The sequence below is a fragment of the Lethenteron reissneri genome, chromosome 24, assembly GCF_015708825.2.
Source record: "Lethenteron reissneri isolate LAM-NWPU_2019-01 chromosome 24, ASM1570882v1, whole genome shotgun sequence".
Taxonomy (NCBI): Eukaryota; Metazoa; Chordata; class Hyperoartia; order Petromyzontiformes; family Petromyzontidae; genus Lethenteron; species Lethenteron reissneri.
Genome location: NC_083802.1, coordinates 8986059 through 8996244, shown reverse-complemented (window position 1 = coordinate 8996244; position 10186 = coordinate 8986059). Strand labels below are relative to the sequence as shown.

The 10186-nt window shown below is 47.4% G+C and overlaps 1 pseudogene; it reads left to right on the top strand.

Annotated features, from left to right (window-relative positions):
- The window catches only part of LOC133346336 (methylglutaconyl-CoA hydratase, mitochondrial-like), a 6939-nt pseudogene extending 1124 nt beyond the window's left edge, over positions 1 to 5815 (top strand).
- The last annotated feature ends 4371 nt before the right edge of the window (positions 5816 to 10186 follow it).

The window sequence follows — 10186 nt, the reverse complement described above, 5'->3', positions numbered from 1 at the left end:
GTGTTCCCGCCGTGTCCCCCGCACCCCCCGTGCTCAAGAGCCGTGCCCCGTGCGTCCCCGTGTAGGTGGGACCCAGCGTCTCCCCCGCCTCGTGGGCCTCCGTGGCGAAGGAGCTCATCTTCTCGGCCCGCGTGCTGGACGGGGCCCAGGCGGCGGGCTGGGCCTCGTGTCGCGAGACGTCGCTCAGAACCAACTGGGGGACGCCGCCTTCCTCTCCGCCCTGGAGCTCGCCCGCGAGATCCGCACGCAGGTGACGACTCGTCGTGACACCTCCTGTGAGAGAGACGAAAAAGACAAAAATCCCCCGTGTAGCCTTAACAGACTGTTGGGGCAAGTGCTGTTAGCGAGCCCCTATGAAGGCCGGCAATGGCAGACGAGGGGGGGGGTGGCCATCGCCACACCTGGTGCGATGTACCTGTTGCGAGGCTTACATAGCAGGTACTCATTTGAGGCTGAGTCGAGCTAGGGGAGGCCCAGGACCGTTTCAGATAATCGTCACTGGTGTTGGCCATGAGCGGGAATCGAACTCGTGTTGCCAGGTTTGTAGCACAGCACGCTAACTGCAAACACACATACCAGGGCCATTGTGAACTTTTCAAGAGGGATGTATGTTGACCGTCTTTTGCACCTTAACGTAGTCAACCGTGATAATCAGAGGTGCGGGGAAAGACAACAACTAAACGCAAAAAGCAGTTCTTAAGAAAAGAGTTTTCAATTTAGGAACACAGAGCAAGTACGGCCATTGTGAACCTCCGAAAAGAGAGAGACAATAAGCACGACCAATGTGAACCTCCTGAGAGAGAGAGAGATGCGCAGCCATTGTAAACTTCTGAGCGTGGTGAAGTATGGTCAAATAATGCTTGCAACTGACACAGCTTGGGAAGGCCTTCATCCACCAGTGGATTGCCAAGGGGCTGTAAAATATTATTCTATACAATTGAACAAGAAACCAATCACAGCTCCTCTAAGATTTCACGAATTCTCGCGAATTCAGACGCTATTCAGTAACCCGCTCTGTCTTTAGGTGATTAATATAATACCATGCAGTGGTTGGCACACTGCGTTACGAACCCGGTGACCTGCGTTCCCATTCCTGGCCAAAGCTAATACCTAATCCAGTCCTGAGGACCGGTTTTGCTTCACCGACCGCCGCCGACCAGCCGTGGTAAAGAACGGTCGTGATCGGCACAACGTGGACAGGCCTTCGTCTCGCAGCGGATTGACAAAGCGATCGCAAATCTGTCTCTAAACCCTCTCTGACCGAGACGCTAGGCTCCGCCAGGCTGCCTTCCACACAGGGACTGTTGCAAAGCCTCCCACTGGGGGTCCCACTGAAGGCTGCACTAAACTCTCCATCAGCAGACGTCGAGCGGTAGAGGTCACCGTGACTCGCGCGCGCGGCATGACAGAACCACCCTGTGCCTGCTCGAAGCGTTGACACTGCCCGGGTGCAATCCGTCTTGAGGCTTGCTGCCCACACGATCCTTTGGGGGGGGGGGGGGGGGTTTAACCAGGTTGGATTATGTGAGGTTCTCCGATGATGTAATAACAACACATGCCCAGAGGCCGGGGGTAGAGTGCCATCTGTTTACTGTTCCGGCAGGCAATATTGCGTTGGCTGGGTCACGTTGCCCTGATGCCCAGCCCCACCGCATGGCCAAGCAGCTTCTCGTTCGGCTGGATCAACAGGGATAGATTTATATTCGCGCGTATGCATGTATGTACGTGTATGTATATGTGTGTGGGGAGTGGTAGCGGAGTAATTAATGTGCCGTGCTGTGCCAAGAACCCAGCGACCTGAGTTTGATATCCACTTATGACCGGTAACAGCGGCGAACATTTCAGCCAGTTCCTGAGGCTCCCCTGCAATTACTCAGCCTAAAATGAGTACCTGGAGCAATATGTTAATTCCAGCACATAACAAGTTATACATGTCAAGAGCTCAGTGACGATTTGATGAGGTTTTTTTTGAAGGGCGCTATATTAAAGTTTGATTGATTGATTGCACCAATCGTCTTACACGATTCTCTGGGAAAGCTTTGTCGTTTGCGTAATGTTGACTCTTACTGACAAACCGTGTGTGTGTATGAGCATGCTTACACGTACGAGTATATACATGCCCACGTGTGTGTGTATACATGCCCACGTGTGTGTATATACATGCCCACGTGTGTGTATATACATGCCCACGTGTGCGTGTGTCTTTTTTCCCTCCTAGGCCCCTGTTGCTCTCCGCATGGCTAAGATGGCCATCGATCGCGGTGCTGAGGTGAGACTCTTGACCGTGCACTGTCAGGGCCCCGAGGACACGATTACAATCGCACACACGTGGTTCACACACAAACCCCGCGCTTGTATGACTCACCACCCTGTGCCGCCCCCCCCCCCTAAAATGCTATACATTGTCCCAATTCAAGGATTCTGTCGTGTCATATGTACTGTCTCATTATTCTTCTGTCTGGATGCGCTCAGTCTGGAATGTTTAATTTGTGCTGCCACGTCGGTGGCCTGTTTCCCTTTGTACCGTCTCGTTTGTCCTGCCTGCCTTGTCTGCAATGTCTCGCGTGCACCATCGTTGTTCTATCGCACTTGTGCTGCCCCTTTGCTGCTTCACGTGTGAGGTGTTGTTTCGACGTCATTCATAGGAGCGTCGGCCATTGTGTGACGGCTTCGTGGTCCAAATTTGCCAAGTAACAAAAAAAAGCACACATTACTTAATTGGAATCTATATGACATTCATGCCCCCCCCCTCCCGACGCCCCCCTCTCTCCTACTACGGAAAACCTGGCAGGACCCTCTTCAAAAAGAGCATGAGACTCGGGGAGGCTTTGCTGAGTAAAAAAAAAAAACGAGTGTAATAATTGTTGGTTCTGTCTCGTCTGGACTGTCCCATCTGTACACTTATTTTTACGTTCTCATTAAATGCAATTTAACTTGCATTGTCTTTTACCTGCGCTCTCTTGTCGTTCGCCATTCTGTCTCTAGCCTTGAGCAACCGCTCCACAAAATGTTCATTAAAATAACAACAACAACCCATAAGAACCCATTTCCCGATGTAAATTTCACCATCCTATGACATGGGGAACAGTTTCTCAATCGGACAACCACAGTTGACAGCCCATAAAATGATACTGAATTTATGGACCCGAGGGAGGGCCGATTTGACCTCAAGACATTCTGTTTGCGAGTCCCGTTCCGTTTGGCCGCAGCGTTGTGATATGGGCAGAACGGGGGGGGGGAGGGGGGGGGCTTTCACTTTAATGGATCTTCCCGTGGCTGTTTCCACAGGTGGACCTGGCCACGGGCATGGCGTTTGAGCAGGCGTGCTACGCGCAGGTGAGACGGTTCACACTGGCCGTGTCAGGGTGACTGGGTGAACAAACTCCCTGGGTACCAGGGATAACGGGGAGCGTCGTTCTGGGTCGAGGAGAGATGGAATGATGTGTGATGGCATTGACTTGCAGATGCGTCGACTGTAGTGACAGATGTGTTTGGAACTGAGGAAGGGGGGGGGGACCTGGAGCTGAGTGGCCTGTAGTAATGGAAGGTGTATGGGTTTGTGGGTGTGTGAGACTTGTATTTGTGTGTATGTGTATGCCTTTGTACTGTGTCTGTGAACTGTAGTGACAGTTTATAGACAGCAGTAGTGTAGCGGTTAGCGCGCTGAGCTACGAACCGGACGACTGAAGTTCGATTCCCGCTGAGGGCCGACACCAGTGACTATTATCTGAACCCGTCCTAGGTCGATTCAGCCTCAAATGAGTACCTGGTGCGGTGTGGTGCTGGCCACCCACCCCCTCATGTGCCGTGCTGGCCTTGAGAGTGGTGCTCACTGTCACCACTTGCACCAACTGTCTGTTAAGCCGATACGGGGGATTTTGTTCTTTGGTTCTTTCGGTAAAGTCACGTATAAAGATAAAATAATAAATTAAATAATTGCATACTACGACGTTTTGATTGCAACACAAGCAATCATCATCAGGTATAAAAGAAATAGCAACAAAAATCTAACCAGAAAACTATAGACAGACATATAAGCAGACAGATATCACAAAGACACACAGAGAGAGCAACACGTATCGGCACAATATAGAGAGGCCTCGCCTTAAATATAGAGAGGCCTCGTCACAGAGACGATCTCTCTCTTTGTGCCGATACGTGTTGCTCTCTGTGTATCTTTGTGATATCTGTTGTATGTCTGTCTATAGTTTTCTGGTTAGATTTTTGTTGCTATTTCTTTTATACCTGATGATGATTGCTTGTGTTGCAATCGAAACGTCGTAGTATGCTATTATAATTTATTATTTTATCTTTATACGTGACTTTACCGAAAGAACCAAAGAATAATTCCTGCAGTCACGAAATCTCCAAAATTAAGACGGGGGATTTTTTGTTTTTGTAGTGATATGACGCGTGTCGTGTGGTGGCTTCCAGGTGATCCCGACCAAGGACCGTCTGGAGGGTCTCCTCGCCTTCAAGGAAAAGCGTCCTCCCCGATACAAGGGCGAGTAAAGGAGACCCCGGAGCATTCTGTCCTGGCTCGTTCCATGTTCTATGTGTGTTGAACTTCTTTTGCACCGTGCGTCGCCAACTGTGCTAATCGGAGGTGCGGGACCAGTAACCTCTTGGGGGGTTTGGGTTTAAGCCCTGCATCGAGGTCTCTGTAATCAAGGTTCACAGTTATCATTTCGTTCTGCTGGAACGCCTGGATTCTTGGGTTCAAGCTATCGGTCAGGTGTCTCTATCAAAGTTCCAAATTTCTAGCCCTAGGTATCTTAGCGGGTCCACAGTAGAGACACTTTTATTCACAATTTTACCGTTGGTGTCGTGAGACTTCAGTATTCACATTCGTATCTCTCGCACAGATACGAATGTGGAAATCAGCCCACGGAAGGGGATACTACAGAGCTACCTCTGAGATCCCATCAAGTGACCCCTGGTCCACAGGGCGCCACACTTTTACACTCCACCTACCCACATCGAGTCATAATGGTTGCATGACAGTCAAACTGATCATTTTTATTTTTTTTACTTGTAATGCCATGAGTTGTTTGGTTACCGGGCTGAGACAATGAACTTATACGTGAGAACTCCGTTTAATCACAGGCAGCTGCCTGGATTTGAAACCTGGATCTCTGCAGTGCCAGCTCAGCACCTTGACCTCTGAGCCACCTGGCTACTTCTGCCATATTAGAGACATGTAGCTCGCAAGTGATGAAATCCTGGGTTCAGGCTCTAGATCTGAGTGTAAGTAAACTGATAACGGCCTTAAGGAAACATCAACACCAACCTCCTTGGCTGAACCATCGATTCACATTCTGTGTGATGCAATGAATTACCACAATTCTGGGTCACGATATGATTCAAGAAAAGATTATTACATTTATTCGTGATTGACTTGTATCATTTGTGCGGGCTTGCTCAGTCTCGTCTGAACCGTCTGTGTTGCCTGGTTTTTCCCATCTGCCTCGTCTTGATTGTCCGTCGTGTCTTTATCATTCTGCATTGTTGAGTTGCTTCGTACTGTTGTGATTGTTCTGTCTAGTTTGTACTCGGATCGTTTTTGAACGTCAGTCTAAAGAACATGTTCACGAATCTAAAACAATGTATTCTTGCGTTGTGATAAGGATCAACAGTTAATGAACGAATTGATGGATCATTGCATGGCTGCCAAGGTGGCCGTGAGTGATCACGAATGGAGACTGTCGTCTAGTGTTAGACACTGCTGTGTGACCGCCCCATTTCATTTTTCGATTTAAAGCTTTCGTGACTGCAGGGATTCATCTTCTTGGTTCTTTCGGTAAAGTCACGTAGAAGGGAAATAAAAATATATATTTATTATGTTTTATTTTTATTATTTTATTACTTCCCTTCTACGTGACTTTACCGAAAGAACCAAGAAGACGTCCCATTTCATTCAATGAATCCGTGAAATCTCGAGCCACATTTTCGTGCGTCAGGTTTGCTGTGATACACTGGGAATTTCTGAGCGCATTTCTAAAATCGAATGCTTGTGTGGTGTGAGAGATGTCCATAGGAGATAAATAAATATATTTTGTTCAAAAAAGTTGATTGTGGTGTGCTTGTTTTTACACTTTCGTATTCCACAATCTTATCCTGATTGTGCAGTTGCCGTCACGGCTTGAGACCTCGTACCCATTCTTCGGTCTCGCCGAGCAGATTGCGGGCCCTCGTGTTGGAGAATGGTGGGGCACGGAAGCGGATAATTACAGAGCTACTTCTGAGATCCCTTCAAATGAACGACCCCTGGGTCCACACACAAAAGCGACACCACTTTCCCACCCTCCCTGCTACAGCAATTGCCGCATTACAGTCAAACTATTTATTTTTGGAGATGAAATTGATCTAAAATTGAGCGCAGGACCAGGATCTGAGCCACCCGGCCGCCTCTTGGGTGTGTGATTTAAGTGTCGCTGTGGCCAGAAGAACTCAACTCAGAAGGGCCCATGTTCAAATCCTGGTCGGGATCACCGGGGTCCGTCTTTGCCATCGTCCCTCCGATGAATAACGCGAGTCCCACTTTGCTGAACATCAACAATGTTAATTTTTTTGGTTCTTTCGGTAAAGTCACGTAGAAGGGAAGTAATAAAATAATAAAAACAAAACATAAAAAATAATTATTTTATTACGTTGTTATGTTTTATTTTTATTATTTGATTACTTCCCTTCTACGTGACTTTACCGAAAGAACCAAGAAGATGGAATCCCTGCAGTCACGAAAGCTTTAAATCGAAATCAACAATGTTTGTCATATGCATTGACTGGTTCCGGACCATACAGTGTGGAATTTCCACCACTTGCTCAGGCCTGTCATGGCTGTTTCTTTTAATTTGAAACTAGAAATGCAATGAAACTTATTTATCTGTAAGGATGGGACGAAATATTAGTGAAGAGGGATACGTAGCATCAGATTTTTTATATATGTAATATTGTAAAAATCTAATAAATATTTTAGTTATGAAAGTAATTACTAGAATTCATACTCATAATCAACGTTTTTGAGTTTAGATCGCGTTATTTATAAATGTGTCGTAACCCTCCACCACCCGACACGGCCAATCAGTAAAAGTGTCACGTTGACAAAAGACAAATAGTTCAGTTTTAGCCCACCGGTGTGTTGAAGCGTGAAACCACAACATTTACAATTTTTTTAGTACGACGTTTCGCTGGTAATTGCATCCAGCATCATCGGCAATTCGCCGACACATTTATAAATAACGCGATCTGAACCCAAAACGTTGATTATGAATAATATTGGTCGCGAAAACCTGCTACGTGTTAAACAGAATTCATACTCTTTGGTTTTTTTCGGTAAGGTATACGTGACTTTACCGAAAAAAAAACAAAGAGTATGAATCCTTGCAGTCACGAAAGCTTCAAATCTAGAAACTAATACGAGAACTTGTAGGTTTTAGTGAACTTGGTTGAGGACAAAGGGTGACACTAATGATTACAATTTATCGTGAGCAGAACTGAAAAGGAGGATGATGGTTGACACTGATGATGATGATCGACTATAATGATGTATTTTGCGATTTAAAGCTTTCGTGACTGCAGGGATCATCTTCTTGGTTCTTTCGGTAAAGTCACGTATTATTTTATTGTGTTTTATTATTATTTTATTACTTCCCTTCTACGTGACTTTACCGAAAGAACCAAGAAGATATATTGATGTATGTTTTGTCAGTCGTGGTGGCATTAAGCCCTGGTGGAAGGGATGGAATGGGGTCCCCTGTCTGTCTCCCCGCTCCCTCTTCGTATCCCGACGCCAAGTGCTCTCCGGCGCGTGGACCCTGGGGCAGTTGCACTGCCTGTACACCTCGATCGCTAAGGGGCCGTCCATAAATGACGTCACGCGATTTTGGAGGATTTTTGACCCCCCCCCCACCCTCGTCACACGGTGTCACAAAAAGTCAGACCCCCCCTCCCTCAAATATGACGTCACAAAGCTCTGCCCCCCCCCCCAAAATAAAACATGCTTCAAATCGCTTTAAATTATTGTCATTGTAGTGCGTATTTAATGTGGCGCTGCACTCTGAGTGTTGTAGGAGAAAATATTTATTTAAAAGTCTATTTAATTAAGTAGAACGTGTTGTCTATATTTACTTAAAGTTGCGCATTTTGATGTGACGTCACATTCTTAAACCCCCCGCCCCCTTCGTCACACATCGTCACAAATGTCTGACCCCCCCCCCCCTAGGTGCGTGACGTCATTTATGAACGGTCCCTAAGCCTCTAATGGGAATGTTGATGACCAACCACCACTGGTATTTACAAAAAAAATGCTAAAACCTCAACCAGTCCCTTCAAATAAATCCGGGATGTTTATTTGCATCGCAATACAATTGTGTATATATATATATATCACAACACTAAACATTAGCGAGCTCTTCAGATGGGCGTGCAAACGACTGCAGTTAAACTATAATACTTTAACAAGGCCGCGGCTGGCCACGTGGGTCGAACAAGGGGTTTGAAAACGGCCACGTGGCACAGACAATATTCTCCATTGCACCCACGGTGGCCTGGACGAAATGAAAGCACGGATAATATAAAACCGTCGTTTTGCTTACCTATACAGAATAACATGGGGGGGGGAGGGGTGAAGCCGTAGAATATTTAATAGATTGTTCCTAAAGTAACCGGTTAACTTCCCTACAAGAATACGACCACGCGGGGCAATACGTCGTGGGAAACCCTAGGGGCCGTCCATAAATGACGTCACGCGATTTTGGACGATTTTTGACTCCCCCCCCCCTCGTCACACGGCGTCACAAAAAGTCAGACCTCCCCTCAAATATGACGTCAGAAAGCTCTGCCCCCCCACCCCAAACAATTTTGAAAATAAAACATGCTTCAAATCGCTTTAAACTATTGTCATTGTAGTGTTATAACAATTAGTGATGTCAAATTTCTCACCCCACCCTCGTCACACATCGTCACAAATGTCTGACCCCACCCCCCTAGGTGCGTGACGTCATTTATGGACGGCCCCCTAGACGAGTGAGAAGCTCCAAATAATTATTTGGAGCTCGATTATAATCGAAGCAGCCGCGGGCGTAAATTACCAATTTGTTCACAAGCGCAGTTCACCCGCCGTCGTATTGCCGAGTCGAGCCACGTGACCTCCCGAGAACTCGCACGTGACTCTTGAGCGTCACAATAGGGGCACGGCCGATCACGTGATGTGGAACCACCCACGGGGTGGAATTCCCGGCGCTGCTCGTCCCGAGTGCAGAGATCGAACTTGGGGACGATTCACGAGTCCACGGCGATTGTACGAGCTGACACAGGTCGTCATTATTGTCGCCTCCTTTTCTGTACGATCCAATCGTTACGATGTTTGTTTGTTTGCTCCATTTCGCCTTCCCACCACGTGATGTCAAACAGACGTCGTGGTCTTTTTGAGTTGTGTTTTACCCCCTCAACATGGTGACACGCATCCTTATTACAACCCATGATGGGGCCCTTCAAATACGCAGTCATCGACTCTTACACGAAACGATTCAATGCTCGTATTGTGAATGTAACAATCCGATTTAAATGAATCGTGCCAGGCCGAGCAAGCGCGTCTGTTCCACGGTTCCATTGACTCATCAACGCATTTCTATCCCCGGTGGGTGATGTTCTCGTGTTGTGGCGGCGGTTGTCGGGGCCGAAACGTCCCCGTTATGTTCCCGCTAGTCTTGCAGAACATTCTTGGAAAAGCGGACGCCGTGTCTCGCTCTCCTCTCACCTAACACGATTATTCCTTCACGAGCCTTTTGCCCGTCCAAGGACGACGGGTGCATTGCAGTAAATCTGAAACTTGCAAGCGAAAAAAGCAGACCGCGACTTGCTATATTCATTGCATCAATTCGTGTGCAATTTGTAAGGCCGCGGTGACACAGAGCTATTTCATTTAAAGGTTATAATCCCTTGTTCATCATGACGTCCTTTTTACTTTGATGTCTCAACAGCGTTACGGAGATCGCGTGACGTGAGGGTTCTGCCTTTGTGGTGAGGGTTGTGAGTGGACGCCGAGGAGGGGGGAGGAGGCGCTTCGCCCCCCCCCATGTGGAGTGACGTCAGTCGCTAATTATTATGAATGGCGGGGGTCCATTTTGAGGACGTCACCTTATGATTATTAATGAGGGGGGAGGGTGCTCCATGTGGAGTGACGTTG